The sequence below is a fragment of the Saccopteryx bilineata genome, chromosome 2 (assembly GCF_036850765.1).
Source record: "Saccopteryx bilineata isolate mSacBil1 chromosome 2, mSacBil1_pri_phased_curated, whole genome shotgun sequence".
In the NCBI taxonomy this organism is placed as follows: Eukaryota; Metazoa; Chordata; class Mammalia; order Chiroptera; family Emballonuridae; genus Saccopteryx; species Saccopteryx bilineata.
Window position 1 is genome coordinate 333195544 of NC_089491.1, and position 20219 is coordinate 333215762.

The following is a 20219-nucleotide window of genomic DNA, read 5'->3' on the forward strand; positions in this document are numbered from 1 at the left end:
ACTGTCTTTGATGTGTCTTTCCAAAGAAACACTACATATCTATAAATATATAGGTATATAGATATTATTTTTTGTGCCATTTAAAATTTTCATACAAAGGAATATTACTCTGGACATTTCATATAAATGAATTATGCAATACTATATCGCCTCTTGTGTCTGGCTTCTTTCACTTAGCATAATGTTTTCAAGGTTCATCCATATAGCATATATCAGAATTTCATTTCTTTTATGTCCAATTAATATTCCATTGTATGGATATACCACATTTTGTTCTTCCATGCATCAGTTGATGGATTTTTGGGTTGTTTCCTTTCTTTGGCCATTATGAATAGTGCTGAAATGAGTATTTGTGTACAGGTTTTTATACAAACATATATTTTCAATTCTCTTGGGCATGTAAGAGTGGTATCACTGGTTTACATGGTAATTCTATGCTCAGTATTTCAAGGAAAAGCCAAACTGTTTTCTAAAGTGGCTCCATTATCTTACAATCCTGCTAACAATACGTAGGATTCTAATTTGTCCACATTCTTTTTTTAACAACGCATTCTTTTTTTTATTGATATATTTTTTAGAGAGGAAAGGAGAGAGAGAAAAAACATCCATTTATTGTTCCACTTATTTATGGATTCATTGATTGATTCATGTATGTGCCTTGACTGGGAATCGAATCCGCAACTTTGGAGTATTAGGGTGACACTCTAACCAACTGAGTTGCCCAGCCAGGTCCACATTCTTGTCAAAACTTTTAATTATCTTTCTTTTTTATTTTAGCTCTCCTAGTGGTTGTGAAGTGGTATCTTATCATGATTTTGACTTGTCTTTTCTAATGACTAATGATGCTGAGCATCTTTTCATATGTATATTAGCTATTTGTTTATCTTTTTCAAAGAAATGTCTATTCAACTCCTTTGGCCCTTATTTTTCAAATTATAAAAAAAAAAGTTTATTTAGAAAGTTACAGAGGTAGCAGAAGTAAGCCAGCTGGGCTGCATGGGCTCAGGAAACAAGTCACAGAAGCAAAAGAAGGGCCCTTGGAGCTCAGGAGGGAGAGAGGCAAAGGTAACGCACCTGGGTGAAGAAGGAGGAAAGAAGGAAAATACATGGGTGTGGTCCAGAGAAGGAAAGTGTCTTCTCTGCCTGCTTTTTAAATTATTTTTATTTATTTATTCATTTTAGAGGAGAGAGAGAGACAGACAGACAGACAGAAGGGGGGCAGGAGCAGGAAGCTTCAACTCCCATATGTGCCTTGACTGGGGAAGCCCAGGGTTTTGAACTGGCAACCTCAGCATTCCAGGTCAACGCTTTATCCACTGTGTCACCACAGGTCAGGCTCTGCCTGTTTTCAAATTGAGTTATTTAGCCTGACTAGGCGGTGGCGCAGTGGTTAAAGCGTGGAACTGGGATGCAGAGGACCCAGGTTTGAGACCCCAAGGTCACCAGCTTGAGCACGGGCTCATCTGGTTTGAGTAAAGCTCACCAGCTTGGACCCAAGGTCACTGGCTTGAGCAAGAGGTTACTTGGTCTGCTGTAGCCCCCTGGTCAAGGCACATATGAAAAGCAATCAATGAACAACTAGAGTGTCGCAACAAAAAACTGATGATTGAGGCTTCTCATCTCTCTCTGTTCCTGTCTGTCTGTCCCTATCTATCCCTCTCTCTGACTCTTGCTCTGTCTCTGTAAAAAAAAAAATTAAATAAATAAATTGAGTTATTTATCCTTTATTGTTAAGTTGTACGAGTTTTTTATATATTCTGGATTCTTTATCAGGTACATGGTTTGCAAATATTTTCTCCCACCAAAAAATTAGGAAATAGGATTACTTTAACAGAGCACCCTCTTTGTGGAGAAGGGTTGTTCAGGTGTGCTGGCTTCTGGGAATGGGGGCGATGGATGACAACTTCCCTTCTTTCCTGCCTTGGAAGAAGTAAAGGAGCTGCAGGCAGTCCGTGTTGACTGTTTACTAGGTGATTCAACCAAAGAACCTGAACTTCCTGCAGTGACAAACCCAGCACACAGTTTTACGCACACAAAAATACCAATAGTCACATGCCCCTTCACCCCTTCACCCAGTGACCTGCACCAGGAGGCTGTGAAAGCCACATGTGCAGGCACTCTGTGGCACCAGGAGTCATGCTGACAATGAGAACATCAACAGGTTCAGAGCCACTGACAGTGCCAAGGCTCCTAGTGTACACACACCTGCCCAGATATACACATACCAATTCCAATGTGCATACTCAGAGCCCCCTGGGCTCTACACATCCTATTTCCTGCCAGCTCAGTCTTTCGAGTAGCCCCCATTTTGAAGGAGTTCCAAAGCCGCTGGTTTTCTTTGCTATGAGAGAAGGTTCTCCACATTCTTCTCCTCTTCCTTCTCCTTGGCTTCTCCATCTGCAGAGAGAGAAGAGGCAAGGGACAGTTATGTAAGCTCATGACAGCAGCCCGAGAACAGGAAGCTGCCAGAGGCCCATGAAAGCATTGAGTTATAGAATCTAATTCACTAGAAGGAATGTTCGAGCATCATGGAGCTCAGTCAGTTTAAGAGTGAGAAGCTTGAAGCTGGAGAGGGGAAGAGGTTTACCCATTGCTCTGGGTTGGGCAACAGTTGAGCTTGAGTTTGGTGATGTGGGTGGGAGAGGTAGAGAGGGTTCCGGTTCAGTCTAGGTAAAGGTTTTAATAAATTCAAGGGACTTACTGACCTTTAGTGTTTGTGAATGAGAAGAGATTGTGAGAAGAGATTGATCAAAAGATAACCACTGAGCATCTAGTTTGTACAAGGCACAGACTAAAGGGATAATACACATATATTTGGGGGGGCAGTGATAATATATATTTCTAAATCTTAAAGTAACTCTTCCTTTCAAAGTGATTACAATCTAAAGATGGAGATAAATGAATAAAATGTTTGTACTAACTTCTTTTTTTTTGTATTTTTCTGAAGTGAGAAGCAGGGAGGCAGAGAGATAGACTCCCACATGTGCCCAACCGGGATCTGCCCAGCATGCCCATCAGGGGGCGATGTTCTGCCCATCTGAGGTGTTGCTCCGCTGCAATCCAAGCCATTCTAGTGCCTGAGGAGGAGGCCATGGCTCCATCCTCAGCGCCGGGGCCAACTTTGCTCCAGTGGTGCCTTAGCTGTGGGAGGAGAAGAGAGAGATAGAGAGAAAGGAGAGGGGGAAGGTTGGAGACAGATGGGCACTTCTCCTGTGTGCCCTGGCTGGGAATTGAGCCCGGGACTTCCACATGCTGGGCTGACACTCTACCGCTGAGCCAACTGGCCAGGGCCTGTAGTAATTTTTAAAAACAGCACAGGAGGTTCTCTTGACAGAGCGTGCTTATTCACTGAGAGACTTGAACGTTGAATCTATGACATCAGGAAGTGATACTTCAATATGCAAAAGAACCAGCAGTTGGCTGGGGAGTTTCCCAGAGCCAAAGGAGAGAGCTGCCAGCCTGGGGTACCCAGTGGTTTCAGTTGCCTTTCAGGATTGTCAGAGGAGGGGTTGGTGGGCGCAGGGCTCAGGAGGGACTGGGGAGGGGAGGATTCTGCCTGAAGAGCCTTTCCTGGAAGCAGCTTCTGCCATTGTTTTTTTTTTTAATTGACTTTTAGAGAGACAGAGAGAGGAAGGGAAAGAGAGAGAGGGAAGCATCCATTTATTGTTCCGCGTACTTGTGCGTTCATTGGTCACTTTATGTATGTGCCCTGACCAGGAATGAAACCCGCAACCTTGGTGTTTCAGATGACATTCTAGCTAACCGGCCAGGGCAGCTCCTGCCCTTCTTGGCTAGGATCAGGGGCAACAGGGCAGCCCCTGTCCTGGGCAGCCCCTGTCCTCCACTAGCCAACTACAAGCACAACATGGAGTTAGTTGTCTGGCGGCTGAACTGTCTGTGCATCTGTATCGGGGAAAAAGGTGGCAGCAGACCAGGGAGAGGAAGACGGAGCCCCTATGTACCCACGCATATAAATATAGGGTATGTATGTGTAGCCACACACAGAAGGGGGGGAAGAAGGAATTGCAATTATGAGTGAAAACATCGCAGAAGTCAGGAGAACGCCATTGCCTCCCAAGCCTTCTACAGCAACTTCCACCTCCCTGAGAAGGCAGCAAGACACCTGCTTCCTCCTGCAGTTCCCACAGCCTCTTGCTAAACAGCACAAAGCTCCCTCCAGGGTTGGTGGGTCAGTGGGCCTGCCCCTCCCCATGCTCAGGGGCTCACTGTCTTCAGGACGAGAGCACCTAATGGCTTCCTCTAGGTCTCAGCATTGAATAGTTCATGGTTCCATGAAGGAAGGGGAGCAAAGTGTCAACACACAGGTTTATCCTAAACTGTTGGGTGAACCTGACTTTGTTGACAACATAGAAAAAGAAAACTCTCTTAAATACATGTTTTGAGTGAATTTCCCTTTTTTTTTTTTTTTTTTTTTTTTTTGCATTTTTCTGAAGCTGGAAACAGGGAGAGACAGTCAGACAGATTCCTGCATGCGCCCGACCGGGATCCACCCGGCACGCCCACCAGGGGGCGATGCTCTGTCCATCTGGGGCGTCGCCATGTTGCGACCAGAGCCACTCTAGTGCCTGAGGCAGAGGCCACAGAGTCATCCCCAGCGCCCGGGCCATCTTTGCTCCAATGGAGCCTTGGCTGTGGGAGGGGAAGAGAGAGACAGAGAGGAAGGTGCAGTGGAGGGGTGGAGAAGCAAATGGGCGCTTCTCCTGTGTGCCCTGGCCGGGAATCGAACCCGGGTCCTCCGCACGCTAGGCCGACGCTCTACTGCTGAGCCAACCGGCCAGGGCTGTGAATTTCCCTTTTGATTCTTATTACCTACAGAAGACAGAGGGCTAGAAAGTCCCCAGCCCTTATCGAGGTAAGGAAATGGGCTTCTCCCACCTGAATTCTTCCTAAACCTTAAAAAAAATTTTTTCTTTATACATTTTTAGAAAGGGAGAGAGTGGGGGGAAAGGAAGCATCAACTCCCATATGTGCCTTGACTGGGCAAGCCCAGGGATTTGAACCAGCTACCTCAGTGTTCTAGGTCAACGCATTATTCACTGTGCCACCACAGGTCATTCCTAAACCTTTTTATCAACATGTTTTCTTAGAAAATTCATTGATTTTTTTCTGTGTTTTTCACAACACATGCTCCTAATAGGAGATCTGAAACTATCAGATATTATAAAACTAATCCATAATCCACCACCCATCTTTAGAACTTCCATAGGCCCTCGAGGTGCCTACTCAGGGATGACCCCATCAAATTATAGCATTCCCACATCCCATATTAAATATTAACAAGTTGAGTTGAATTGTCTAGTTGATACAATGTCATATTTTGTAGAGTGTTTCATATATGTTTATTAATTTTAATTTTGCCTTTAAAATTTTTTTGAAGACAATACATTTTGCTTTCTGTATCTCAAAACTTTTGAAAGTCATCAAAAAGTCTGTAGGTCCCAGGAACTGGTGCCTGTTGTGACTAATGAATAAAGGGGTTCTGCCTAGTGAACAGTAATGTTAATATTGTTACTATTTAAGAGTGTAACTCTTTATATATATTTAAATGTGTATATTTTAAGTATATATGTTATATATTATACTATATATAATGTACTATATATAATAAAATAATTTATTTATCATGGTTAACTTATTTGGCCCATATCATTTTGAATACTGTTTTTTCTACTTTGCATTGTTTACCCAGCATTTCCCAAATGGAGCTTGGGGACAGAGGTCAGTGGTGCCATCTGGACTCACACCCATACACACCCACCTGCCACACTAGCTACAGCTTCTTAGAGCAGGTTCTGGAAACACACACCTCTGAGGAAGGAACCCTTAGGGAGAGTTCATTTCCCTCCACCCTGTATTTCACAGATAAGGAAACTGACGCCTGGAGGTCAGTGGTTAGTTAGTACCAGAAGCAGACTCAGAATTAAGGCCCCTGGCCCAGGTAGGGGTGACGAAGGCTATTTGCCTTGGCTGCCCTCTACCCGCCTTCTAGGGCATGCGCTGCCTGCCGTGGGCACCTTCCCAGGCACTGCGTATCGCCATGCCTTCCTTCCCACTCCCGCCTCCCACAGCAGCTGCTGCTCTTGACCCAATTTCCCCATCTACATACACTTGGTTGTTTCCCCTTCATTGCCTATCTGTTGTTACAATATTGCGCAAGCAATTAATTTACAAGACTTTAGTACATTTTCATTTCTTTTACTGTAAAAGTAACAGATGTGTATCTGTTGTTACAATGTTACACAAGCAATTAATTTACAAAATTTTAGTACATTTCCATTTCTTTTTCTTTGACTGTAAAAATAATAGATGTACATGAAAGAAAATTTTGGGGAGTGCAAAAGGAAGCTTTTAATCATATAACCATTTAAACAAGATAACCATTGTTAAATTGTTAAAAATAATGTTGCAAAAACAAATACAAGTAAAATAGACTCAATCACTGAGCAGCTTTTTTTTTTTTTTTTAAGATTTTATTTATTTATTTTAGAGAGAAGAGGGAGGGAGAGAGAGAGAAAGAGAAAGAGAGAGAGTAGGGGGTGAGGAGCAGGAAACATCAACTGCCATATGTGCTTTGACCAGGCAAGCCCAGGGTTTCAAACCCACGACCTCAGCATTCCAGGTCAACACTTTATCCACTGTGCCACCACAGGTCAGGTGAGCAGCTGCTTTTATATATATACACTAGAAAGCCCGGCGGTCATACGAAATGACCGCTGTTTTAGATATTATAAATTGTAATTAAAATGATTTGTGCAAAGGTGTCTGCTAATTCAAACTGAATTACCCAGGGCAGGCAGCGAGGACGCCCCTTTGCTTCCTGCCCCACGGGGTTTCCCCCTTCTACTTGCTTAATTGCTTAAAGTAGAGTGCAATGAAGGAAACCACTGGCGGTACATTTCTTAAGAGCCACCGCTAGCTCAATAAATAAAGGTGACTTAAATAATAAAATGTTAATTCACATGTCAAAGATCTCTTTGTACACAACATTTCTTGTGTACATCTTTCCATCATTTTTAAGCTCACCTTGCAGAGGACCATCAATTATTTTTAATTTTACGTCCGTTCTTTCACGAACTCTTGAACAGGCAACATAAAGTTGACCGTGTCCAAATGTAGGCTCAGGTAAAAAAATGCCAACATGCTTAAGCATTTGGCCCTGAGACTTATTGATGGTCATAGCAAAGGCAAGTTTTACAGGAAATTGTCTACGTCTCAATTGAAACGGCAACCCTGTTTGAGACGGAGCCAAATCAATTCTTGGAATGACATGTATTTCACCTTTAGAGGAGCCAGTCAAAGACTTAGCTATTATGACATTATTTTTCAATTGGAGAACCTCTAGTCTTGTATCATTGCAAAGACCCCTTCTGGTGTTAAGATTTCTTAACAGCATAATAATTGCTCCAATCTTTAACCTCAATTTGTGAGGTGGCATGCCAGAAGGAGGGACTATTTGAATGCCGTGGCAACTTCACCCCATTGGTTAGTACAGTTATGCAAGCAACCAATAAGCTATCGGTGACAAACAGATACTTAAGCCGCATATAATAAAGATATATATAAAATATCTCAGATTTTAAAAAATCTAGTAGTCATTCATTCAATAAATGTTTGTTGAGTGCCCACTATATGCCAAACACAGCGCTGAGTTGAGGTATATAGTTATTGGACAAAATCATCAAAGTCCTCAAGGAGCTACTTTTAGTGCAGCAAGATAGATGATTAATATATAAATATAAAATAGGTTTGCTGTTATTGAATACTACAAACTAAAAATGAAGCAGAATAACAAAGATGGAGGGGATAATAATTAGGAAAGCCTCCCTGAAAAATAACATTTGATCAAGGTCTAGAAGGGAGTAAAAGATGCATTCATTCATGCATCCATTCATTCAACAAATGTTTGTTGAAAATGGTCCAGACTGAGGATACAGCAGAGAATGAAAGAGACATTCCTTTCTGGGACACTGACCCACTCTTTCACTGCAGACACTGCTCTGTCCTACCCAAGAGCTTGAAGACTGAAAAATTTAGGAAGGGAAGGAAGAAGAAGGGCTACCCTAAACTTTTTAATAAAGGCTTAAAATATCTACAATGAATCAATATCTACCTTCCTCCCAAATAAGAAGTCTTGTTCAACTTTCTCTGCTTACCACTTTCATCTTAATTTAAATGTTTACCAACTCTTTTAGTTCATGCTGTTATTTTTACTTTCCCAAAGTAGTCAATATCATTAAAAATAGTTTTAAGTAGTCGTAATTTGTTTAGGTTAACTGTATGTTTTCTAAATGTTTTCTCACTATGTCTTCTTGCATCTCTCTATTTCCTTCTAGGTTCAGTTTTTTTTTCTTCTTAAGCACATGTTCTAACACTTTCCTTAGCAAGGGTCTGTAGTGGTTAACTCCTTGTTTTTGTCATCTGAAGATGTCTTTAATTTGCCCTTCTTTTAAAAGAATAGCGGCTTTATTCAGGTATAATTGACATACCAGCATCCACCCTTTTAAAGCGTACAATTCAGTGGTTTGGAGTATATTTACAGAGTTGTATAACCATCACCAGTGTCTAATTTTAGACCACTTTCATCATCTCAAAAAGAAACCTTGTACCCATTAGCTGTCACGTCCCATTCATTCCCCACTCCCTCCAGCCCCTGGCAGCTACTAACCTACTTTCTGTCTCTATAGACTTGCCTATTCAGGACTTTTCATATAAATGGAACCACACAATATATATCCCTTTTTGTCTTACATCTTTCACTTATTATTTTCAAGGTTCATCTGTATTGAAGCATGTATCAGTATTTTGTGTGTGTGTGTGTGTGTGTGTGTGTGTGTGTGTGGTGTGAGAGAGAGAGAGACAGAGAGAGGGATAGACAGACAGGAAGGGAGAGAGATGAGAAGCACCAATTCTTTGCTGTGGCACCTTAGTTGTACTTGATTGCTCTCTCATATATGCCTTGACCGGGGGGCTACAGCAGACCAAGTGAACCCTCGCTCAAGCCAGCGACCTTGGGCTTCAAACCAGTGACCTTTGGGCTCAAGCCAGCAACTATGGAGTCATGTCTATGATCCTACGCTGAAGCCAGAGACCCCAAGCTCAAGCCGGCAACCTCGGGGTTTCAAACCTGGGTCCTCTGCATCCCAGTGCAATGTTCTATCCAGTGCGCCACCACCTGGTCAGGCTTTTTTTTTTATATATAAATAAATTTTTATTTTAATGGGGTGACATCAATAAATCAGGGTACATATATTCAAAGAAAACATTTCCAGGTTATTTTGTCATTTAGTTCTGTTGCATACCCATCACCCAAAGAGAGATCGTCCTCCGTCACCCTCTATCCAGTTTTCTTTGTACCCCTCTCCCTCCCCCCTCCCTCCTTTCCTCCCCCCACCCCCCGTAACCACCACACTCCTGTCCATGTCTCTTAGTCTCGCTTTTATGTCCCACCAATGTATGGAATCCTGTAGTTCTTGTTTTTTTTCTGATTCACTTATTTCACTCTGCATAATGTTATCAAGATTCCACCATTCTGCTGTAAGTGATCCGATGTCATCATTTCTTCTAGCTGAATAGTATACCATGGTGTGTATGTGCCCCATCTTCTTTATCCAGTCTTCTAATTTTTTTACAGTGATTAAAAGCCTTTAAGCAAACTCTTGGCCTATACAGCAAGAATCCATAAAAGAGTAGTGTCCTTAACATGTTCACCAAGTCCAAGTTGGCCCCATCACCATGCCAGATCCCTGAAAAATGCAACCCAACCACAGTTCAGTCTGTTAGGAGCTGTCACAGGGAGCAGGAGCCCAGGAAAAGTCCACATCCAGAAAAAGTCCGCATGGCACTGAAATTGTTGTCACCATTCTATACTTTGCAGCTCATGTCCAAGTCCCAGTGACCGCTGCTTCTAGCTGGTAATGGTTCAGTCAGGCTTTGTTTGTTTGTTTGTTTGTTTTTGTTTTTTTTTTTTGTTTTATTTTTTTTTTCTGAAGCTGGAAACGGGGAGAGACAGTCAGACAGACTCCCGCATGCGCCCGACCGGGATCCACCCGACACGCCCACCAGGGGCGATGCTCTGCCCCTCCGGGGCGTCGCTCTGCCGCGACCAGAGCCACTCTAGCGCCTGGGGCAGAGGCCAAGGAGCCATCCCCAGCACCCGGGCCATCCTTGCTCCAATGGAGCCTTGGCTGCGGGAGGGGAAGAGAGAGACAGAGAGGAAGGAGGGGAGGGGGGTGGAGAAGCAAATGGGCGCTTCTCCTATGTGCCCTGGCCGGGAATCGAACCCGGGTCCCCCGCACGCCAGGCCGACGCTCTACCGCTGAGCCAACCGGCCAGGGCCCAGTCAGGCTTTTTTTTTTAATGGCTAAATAACATTTTGTTGTACCACATCTGTTTATCCATCATCAGTTAATGTACATTTGAGCTGTTTCTACTTTTTGGGGGCATTTTTGAATAAAGCTACTATGAATATTTGTGTACAAGTTTTTTTGTTTTTTTTTGGTTTTTTTATATTTTTCTGAAGCTGGAAATGGGGAGAGACAGTCAGACAGACTCCCGCATGTGCCCGACCGGGATCCACCCAGCACTCCCACCAGGGGCAACGCTCTGCCCACCAGGTGGTGATGCTCTGCCCCTCCGGGGCGTCGCTCTGCCGTGACCAGAGCCACTCCAGCGCCAGCGCCTGGGGCAGAGGCCAAGGAGCCATCCCCAGCGCCCAGGCCATCTTTGCTCCAATGGAGTCTCGGCTGCGAGAGGGGAAGAGAGAGACAGAGAGGAAGGAGGGGGTGGAAGGAGGGGGTGGAAGGAGGGGGTGGGGGTGGAAGGAGGGGGTGGGGGTGGAGAAGCAAATGGGCGCCTCTCCTGTGTGCCCTGGCCGGGAATCGAACCCGGGTCCCCCGCACCCCAGGCCGACGCTCTACCGCTGAGCCAACCGGCCAGGGCTATTTGTGTACAAGTTTTTGTGTGAATATATGTTTTCAGTTCTCTTGGAGATACACACACACACACACACACACACACACACACAGGAGTGGAAATGCCAGGTTATATGGTAACTCTATGTTTAACTTTTGAGGAGCTGTCAAACTGATTTGCATAGCAGCTGCACCATTTTACATTCCCAACAACAATGTATAAGGGTTTAATGTTCTCCACATCCTCAACAATGTTTATTTTCTTAAAAAATAGTGCCTGACCTGTGGTGGCACAGTGGATAAAGCGTCGACCTGGAACACAGAGGTTGCTGGATTGGAGCCCTGGGTTTGCCAGAGTAAGGCAACAAGCAAGCAATGAACAACTAAAAGTGAAGCAACTATACTTCCCACTCACTGCTCCTTTCTCATCTCTGTAAAATCAATAAATAAAATCTTTTTTTTTTAAATCAACCCTAGTGCATTGGAAGTGATATCTCATTTTGTATGTCCTATCTTGTGAGTTGTGTTTTTTTTGTTTTTTGGGTTTTTTTACCGAAACAAAGAGAGTCAGAGAGAAGGATAGATAGGGACAGACAGACAGGAACGGAGAGAGATAAGAAGCATCAATCATCAGTTTTTCAGTGCGACACCTTAGTTGTTCATTGATTGCTTTCTCATATGTGCCTTGACCGTGGGGCTACAGCAGACTGAGTAACCCCTTGCTCGAGCCAGTGACCTTGGGTCCAAGCTGGTGAGCTTTGCTCAAACCAGATGAGCCCGCACTCAAGCTGGCAACCTCGGGGTCTCGAACCTGGGTCCTCCACATCCCAGTCCGACGCTCTATCCACTGCGCCACCGCCTGGTCAGGCAATCTTGTGAGTTTTTTTAAACACAAACTATAGCATACTATGCACACATTATATACTTGCTTTTTTCACTTAACAACATATTGTAGATTGTGCGTTAGTGTGTGCAAACTGTTTCTTGGCCTGACCTGAGGTGGCGCAGTGGAGAAAGTGTCAACCTGGAATGCTGAGGTCGCCGCCGGTTCGAAACCCTGGGCTTGCCCAGTCAAGGCACATATGGGAGTTGATGCTTCCTGCTCCTCCACCTTCTCTCTCTCCCCCCTCCCCCTTCTCTAAAATGAATAAATAAAATCTTAAAAAAAAACACCAACTGTTTCTTTCCTTCTTTTTTTTTTTTAAACTGCTCATACTTTTGCTGGTTTTATAGTAACCCACTGTCGGAAGCCAATGAACAACTGCTGGCTGACAAGGTCACAGCAGAAGAGGATCCACACCTGCTGGCTGACAAGGTCACAGCAGAAGAAGATCCACAGCTGCTGGCTGACAAGGTCACAGCAGAAGAAGATCCACACCTGCTAGCTGACAAGGTCACAGCAGAAGAAGATCAACAACTGCTAGCTGACAAGGTCACAGCAGAAGAAGATCAACGGCTGCTGGTTGACAAAGTCACAGCAGAGAAGACCAATGGCTGCTGGTTGACAAAGTCACAGCAGTGAAGGTCAATGGCTGCTGGTTGACGAAGTCACAGCAGAGAAAAGGTACAACGATACTTCCCCCTTTGACCTTTTGAATTAATTTGGCCTTTTATCCCCCCTTTTCTGGGTGTGTGCTATCATTTATGGCACAGGGATAATAGCACCGTGCTTTCCCTGTAGATTCATAGTAATTTCTTTGGAAATGAGATAGAGGGTGTGATTTCCACAGAAAAGCCTATAAGCCCCTTTGCCTGGGCTCCTAGACATAAGAGGTTGGCTATGATATCCCTCAAAAAGGGTTAAGTTTGTAGGAGAATTCCTTCTTATTAATCATGTTAGAAAAAATAGATTGTGACTTATGAATAGGTAGGAAACAGTAACTATACACAGAAGCACCTTTCAGCCTTTAATTCATTATTTTACCTCCCTAGCCTTTTCATGTGGTAGAGAAACTTTCCTTTCTTCTTGCATACTTGACCTGCAGGTGATGGGACACTCTGAGAAAAATAAAGTTAGAACTTAACTAGTGTATGAATATAGTAGATAAATAAAATTTGACTAGACAATAGGACTTTAGGTAAGGTAGAGTTATTTATTAATCAGTACTGACCTTTTAGAAGTTTGTACCAATATTGTTATTGCTGTTCAAGTTATTGTATAACTGTACTTTGAATGACTTACCACCTGATTTATAGCTTGTACAATAGAAATGAATTAACTGTTACCTAGAAATATGCAACCATAGTGAAACAAAAACAATGGTTAATCAATGTATTCTGAATACCATGTGATTGTAACTTAGTGTGTGTGTATAAAAATAAAGCTAGACCAGCATTTGGCAGAGATGCCTGGCAGTAAATGCTAAAGAGAAAAAAGAATTCGGCTCTCTCATTCGATTCGCGCTGACGCCGTCTCTTCCTGTGGGACCCCTGGATTCCACCCAGGGCTGGACCCCGGCAACCCACTGTTACTATGTGCATGTGATAAATGCATAGTCCTGGTATTGGTAATTTATTTAACCAGTCCCCTGATGATAAGCTCTTCTGTTTGCTTCCAATCTTTTGCTATTAAACAGTGCTGTGACGATTGCCTCCCCATACTCCATTCTCTGCCTACAGGAGTCTGTCTGCCATGATCGATCATTTCCCAGAAGTGGGATGTTAAGATCAAGGGCATGTGCATCCTTTTATTTTTATAGATATTGTCAAATTGATTTCCATAGTTCTTTAAATGGACCTTGGACCCTAACATCAAATTGTGAAGATATTGTAATCTTAGTAATTCCTGTGTGGGCTGACAATGGAATCACTTCTTTTGAGGGTCTTGGGAACAGGGGCATGGCTCATAAAGAGCTCTGCGTGGTGGGCAGTTCCCCTGAAGAAAATTGAACCTGAAGAGGCTTTGTCTTAGTGCCCTATCTACCTTTTCTTTGTGCAACAGTGGGTACTCTATTGAAGATGTTGGGTAAGGTAATCATATTTTCCATTTATTTCTTCAATCCAACAATTATTTATTGAAAGCCTACTATGGGGTGCTAGATGAAATGAAATTAAACCAGACCAGACACTCCTGTCATCGACATTTTGGGACTTTTGAGAAGAAGCAGACATTGATGCCATTAAGGGTAAGGTAAAAATGGGGAGGAAAACGTATATCATGTTACAGGAGGCTGTGGCAGTGGTCTGAGAGTCAGCAAAGCATTCCCAGAGGAAACTTGTTTGATTTGAGATATGAAACATGGGTCCAAGACTAGATGAAGGGAAGTCTCTTTTTCCTTTGATGGGAAAGTGTGCTTAACAAATAAAGAAGGGAGGTAATACTACCTTCCTCATAGGGTTATTATGAGAATTAAGTTAAATAATATATGTGATGCATTTAGCAAAATGCTTGGCACGTGTCAGTTACTTGGTGCAGGCTTCCTCCCACCCCCTCTTCCATTCACTTACCGCGGCTGTTAAAGGTCCAGGTCCCCGAGCACTGCCAGCCTAGTTAGGTTCTTATTCTGTATTTTTCTCCCACCCAGTCCTCACTCTCCATAGTTTCTGGACTCCCAAGCCCTGCAGTACGCCGTCTACCTTAGGAGCAAATAAGATTATAACCACCTTTTTTATTTCGCCCTTAAACTATACTAAGTACTTCACATCCATTATTTAATTTAATCTTCATAATAATCTTCATAGGTAAGAATTATTATTATTATTTCAATTTTATAAATTAAAATAAGAAAAAACAAGGCAAGCAGATACCAAGGACACTTGTTTGATTTGAGATATGAAACATGGGTCCAAGACTAGATGAAGGGAAGTCTCTTTTTCCTTTGATGGGAAAGTGTGCTTAACAAATAAAGAAGGGAGGTAATACTACCTTCCTCATAGGGTTATTATGAGAATTAAGTTAAATAATATATGTGATGCATTTAGCAAAATGCTTGGCACGTGTCAGTTACTTCAAACTCTAGGCTGAGTTTGAAATTTTTTCTAATTTCTTTCTTTCTTTCTTTCTTTCTTTCTTTCTTTCTTTCTTTCTTTTTTTACAGAGACAGAGCGAGAGTCAGAGAGAGGGCTAGACAGGGACAGACAGACAGGAACAGAGAGAGATGAGAAGCATCAATCACCAGTTTTTCGTTGCGACACCTCAGTTGTTCATTGATTGCTTTCTCATATGTGCCTTGACTGTGGGCCTTCAGCAGACCGAGTAACCCCTTGCTCAAACCAGCGACTTTGGGTCCAAGCTGGTGAGCTTTTTTGCTCAAGTCAAATGAACCCGCACTCGAGCTGGTGACCTCTGGGTCTCAAACCTGAGTCCTCTGCATCCTAGTTCGATGCTCTATCTACCGCGTCACTGCCTGGTCAGGCCTAACTTCTTATTTTTAAAGAGATGAGAATCCTAAGATTTATTTATTTACTATTGATTTTAGAAAGAGAAAAGGGGAGAGAGAGATACATTGATTTGTTGTCCCACTTCATTGGTTGATTCATGTATGTGCCCTGAGGGGGACTGTATGGCCAGTAGGCGCGGCCACCATCACAGCAGCCCGGCCCATGCAGGTTCCCATTGGATTCGGACAGATGGTAATGAAACAACGGAGTCAAGAACTGGTGGGCCATTAGCTTTAATCCTAGCTTGCACTTGGAAGGCAAGTAAAAACACACACTGGGCTCCAAAACCCACTCATTCAGCACTCACAAAGCTACTGACTTATCCGAGTTTCCTAGAATCAAAGGTTTCTGGCTCACCAGACTTATTCACCTCTGTTCCCCATCTCCTTCCTTCTCCCTGCACAAACTCTGCACAAACTGGCTTCTCACTCAGCACTCCACCATCTTGGCTGCTTCTCCTGCTCTCCTCCACATGGCCTTTCTCTGCTCTGCTCTCTAATGCTAATCTCAGGAACCGAGAAAGCAAGTTCCCGGTCTGCCCCACTTTATAGTGCAGAAAACCTTTAATCCAATATACAAAATAGGGAAGTCTCTAATACAAAGTCACTTATCTGAGGCATGATGGAATTGCACCACCCCACATCAAAAAGGGTGGGAAAGCCTGACCAGGTGGTGGTGCAGTGAATACAGCTTCGGACTGGGATGCAGAAGACCCAGTGTAAAGCCAGGAGGCATGGCCAGGGCCACTGTCACAGCAGCCGCCTGGCCCATGCAGGTTCGCATTGGATTCGGACAGTCGGTAAAGAAACCATGGAGCCAAAAACTGGTGGGCCATAGCCTTTAATCCTACCTTGCACCCCGCGGGCAAGTAAAAATACACACTGGGCTCCAAAACCCCAGTCACATTCAGTGCTCACAAAGCTACTGATTTATCCGAGTTTCCTAGAATCAAAGGTTTCTAGCTCACCAGACTTATTCTCCTCAGTTCTCCATCTCCTTCCTTATCCCAGATACAAACTCTGTACAAACTGGCATCTCACTCAGCACTCCGCCATCTTGGCTGCTTTTCCTGGCCTTCTCCACGTGGCCTCCTCCCGCTGCTGGCTCTATTCTCTCTGCTCTCTCATGCTAACCTCAGGAACCAAGAGCACAAACTCCCGCTCCGTTCCCATTTTATAGTGTAGAAATCCAAACCCTTAATCCAATATACATAATGGGGAAGTCTCTAATACAAAATCACTTCTATGAGGCATGATAGGATTGTACCACCTCACACCAAAAAGGGTGGGACAGGCTTAATCCCAAAACCAAGCCTCAGGCTACAACAATTCTCAACACACATTAATATCACCTGGGCAACGGCCTCTTTAACAAAGTGAGCAGCCTGACCAGGTGGTGGCGCAGTGGATAGAGCGTCGGACTGGGATGCGGAAGGACCCAGGTTCAAGACCCCGAGGTCGCCAGCTTGAGCACGGGCTCATCTGGCTTGAGCAAAGAGCTCACCAGCTTGGACCCAAGGTCGCTGGCTCCAGCAGGGGGTTACTCAGTCTGCTGAAGGCCCATGGTCAAGGCACATGTGAGAAAGCAATCAATAAACAACTAAGAAGTCGCAACGCGCAACGAGGAACTGATGATTGATGCTTCTCATCTCTCTCCGTTCCTGTCTGTCTGTCCCTGTCTATCTCTGCCTCTGTAAAAAAAAACAAAAAACAAAGTGAGCATAATACATTTTATCTGCCCAACACCCAGGTTCGAGACCCCGAGGTCACCAGCTTGAGCATGGGCTCATCTGGTTTGAGCAAAAGCTCATGAGTTTGGACCTAAGGTCATTGGCTCGAGCAAGGGATTACTCAGTCTGCTGACGGCCCACGGTCAAGGCACATATGAGAAAGCAATCAATGAACAACTAAGGTGTCGCAACAAAAAACTAATGATTGATGCGTCTCATCTCTCTCTTTCCCTGTCTATTCCTCTCTCTGACTCTTTCTCTGTCTCTGTAAAAAAAAAAAAAAAAAGGTGGGAAAGGCTTACTCCTAAAACCAAGGCCTGGGTTACAAGGATCCTGCCTGCCCACAGCCCGCCCCCAACACACATTAATATCACCTGGGCGATGGGCTTCCATGTGGGCAGCGCCATCTTTAACAAAGTGAGCATTATATATTTTATCTGCCCAACAGGGACCAAACCCTCAACCTTGGCATATGGGAATGACATTCCAACCAACTGAGCCAACCGGCCAGGGCATCAACACTGATTAATTTCTAACCATTTTCCTACAGTGCCTTGGGTTGCTAGTTCTTTTTTAGGTCTTATTTACCCAACCAGGTAATAAGGTTCTTTAGGATAAGAACCTGCCTTTGTACTTTTTTTTTTTTTCAAAATATAGAAGATTTATTTAGAAAGTCACAGAGATAGAAGAAATGGAGTCATGAAACAAGTTACAGAGGCAAAAGAATTGCCCTTGGAATTAAGGAGAAAGGAAGAAACATGGAGGGGGGATGGGAAATTTAGGCCTCAAGGGATTAATTAACTTGGCCAAGGGAGAGGCAGAACAAGAATCTGCTGTAAGAAAGCCTCCTAATGTACTCAAAGATAACAGTCAATAATATTTGTTGTTAATAGATGGGAAAGCACAGGGCTATAATCACCCAAACCCTGGTTATCTCCGTCTGGCATGACCTTTAACAATGACAGTGAATGTGGGGAACAGGGAATTGTTGGAGAGGCACCTGTCTCTTTTTGAGCTGTGTGAAAATAAAAATTTAGAGCTCACAATGAGCAGAGCCCAAAAGGCTATTGTGAATTCCTGTAGTCACTCACTGAACACAGGCTACAAAGAGCAAAATCAGTCATTGGAAGTTTTGTGGTTGATGATACAGATAGTAACATTTATGGCATGTTTCCTATGTGTCAGGCTCTGTTCTCAGTTCTTTTTTTATATTTATTTATTTATTTATTTATTTATTTATTTATTTTTACAGAGACAGAGAGAGAGTCAGAGAGAGGGATAGTGTAAAGCCAGCAGGCAGGGCCAGGGCCACTATCACAGCGGCCACCTGGCCCATGCAGGTTCGTATTGGATTCGGACAGTCGGTAAAGAAACTATGGAGCCAAAAACTGGTGGGCCATAGCCTTTAATCCTAGCTTGCGCCCGGCGGGCAAGTAAAAATACACACTGGGCTCCAAAACCCAGTCACACTCTGCTCACAAAGCCACTGACTTATCCGAGTTTCCTAGAATCAAAGGTTTCTAGCTCACCAGCCTCATTCTCCTCAGTTCCCCATCTCCTTCCTTATCCCAGATACAAACTCTACACAAACTGGCATCTCACTCAGCACTCCACCATCTTGGCTGCTTCTCCTGGCCTCCTCCACGTGGCCTTTCTCTGCTCTCTTCTGCTCTCTCTTGCTAACCTCAGGAACCAAGCCCAGTCCCGTTTTGCCCCCACTTTATACTGTAGCTTCACAACCTCTAATCCAATATACAAAGTAGGGAAGTCTCTAATACAAAGTCACCTCTGAGGCATGATTGGATTGTACCACCCTACATCAAAAAGGGTGGGAAAGGCTTAATCCCAAAACCAAGCCCCAGGCTACAAGGATCCCCAACACACATTAATATCACCTAGGCGATGGCCTCCTTGTGTCATCTTTAACAAAGTGAGCATAATACATTTTATCTGCCCAAAAGATAGACAGGGACAGACAGGAACGGAGAGATGAGAAGCATCAATCATTAGTTTTTCGTTGCGCATTGCAACACCTTAATTGTTCATTGATTGCCCTCTTATACGTGCTGTAAAGCCAGTGGCCAGGGCCACCATCACAGCAGCTGCCTGGCCCATGCAGGTTCGCATTGGATTCGGACAGTCGGTAAAGAAACAACGGAGCCAAAAACTGATGGGCCATCATCTTTAATCCTAGCTTGCACCCGGTGGGCAAGTAAAAACACACACTGGGCTCCAAAACCCACTCACATTCAGTGCTCACAAAACTACTGACTTATCCGAGTTTCCTAGAATCAAAGGTTTCTAGCTCACCAGACTTACTCACCTCTGTTTCCCATCTCCTTCCTCCTTCCTGCACAAACTGGCTTCTCACTCAACACTCCGCCATCTTGGCTGCTTCTCCTGGCCTCCTCCACGTGGCCTTTCTCTGCTCTCTCCTCTAATGATAATCTCAGGAACCAAGAGCGTAAACTCCCGTTCTGCCCCCATTTTATAGTGTAGCTTTATAACCTTTAATCCAATATACAAAATAGGGAAGTCTCTAATACAAAGTCACTTCTCTGAGGCATGATTGGATTGTACCACCCCACACCAAAAAGGGTGGGAAAGGCTTAATCCCAAAACCAAGCCCCAGGCTACAAGGATTCTGCCTGCTCACAGCCAGCCCCCAACACACATTAATATCACTGGGCAACAACCTCCACATGGGCAGCGTCATCTTTAACAAAGTGAGCATAATACATTTTATCTGTCCAACACGTGCCTTGACCGCGGACCTTCAGCAGACCAAGTAACCCCTTGCTCGAGCCAGCGATCTTGGGCTCAAGCTGGTGAGCTTTTTGCTCAAACCAGATGAGCCCTCGCTCAAGCTGGTGACCTCGGGGTCTCGAACCTGGGTCTCCTGCATCCCAGTCCAACACTCTATCCACTGCGCCACTGCCTGGTCAGGCTGTTCTCAGTTCTTTATGTGAATTAATACATTTAATTTCCAGGTAAGGACTGTTATTATCCCATATAACAATTGAGGAAACTGAAGTACAGAACAGTTAAAGGATTGGGGTCATGTACACACAATACAATGTACAGGTGATGTGTTGTAGAACTGTGCACCTGAATACTGTATAATTTTGTAAGCCAGTGTCACCCCAATAAATTCAATTAAAAAAAGGGTGAAAGGATTT

The 20219-nt window shown here is 43.9% G+C and overlaps 1 non-coding gene across 1 annotated transcript; it reads right to left on the minus strand.

Annotated features, from left to right (window-relative positions):
* Positions 1–10883: 10883 nt before the first annotated feature.
* On the minus strand, positions 10884–10959 carry TRNAP-GGG (transfer RNA proline (anticodon GGG)). Its single transcript has one exon. It is a non-coding gene; the product is annotated as a tRNA-Pro (tRNA).
* Between the last annotated feature and the right edge of the window lie 9260 nt (positions 10960–20219).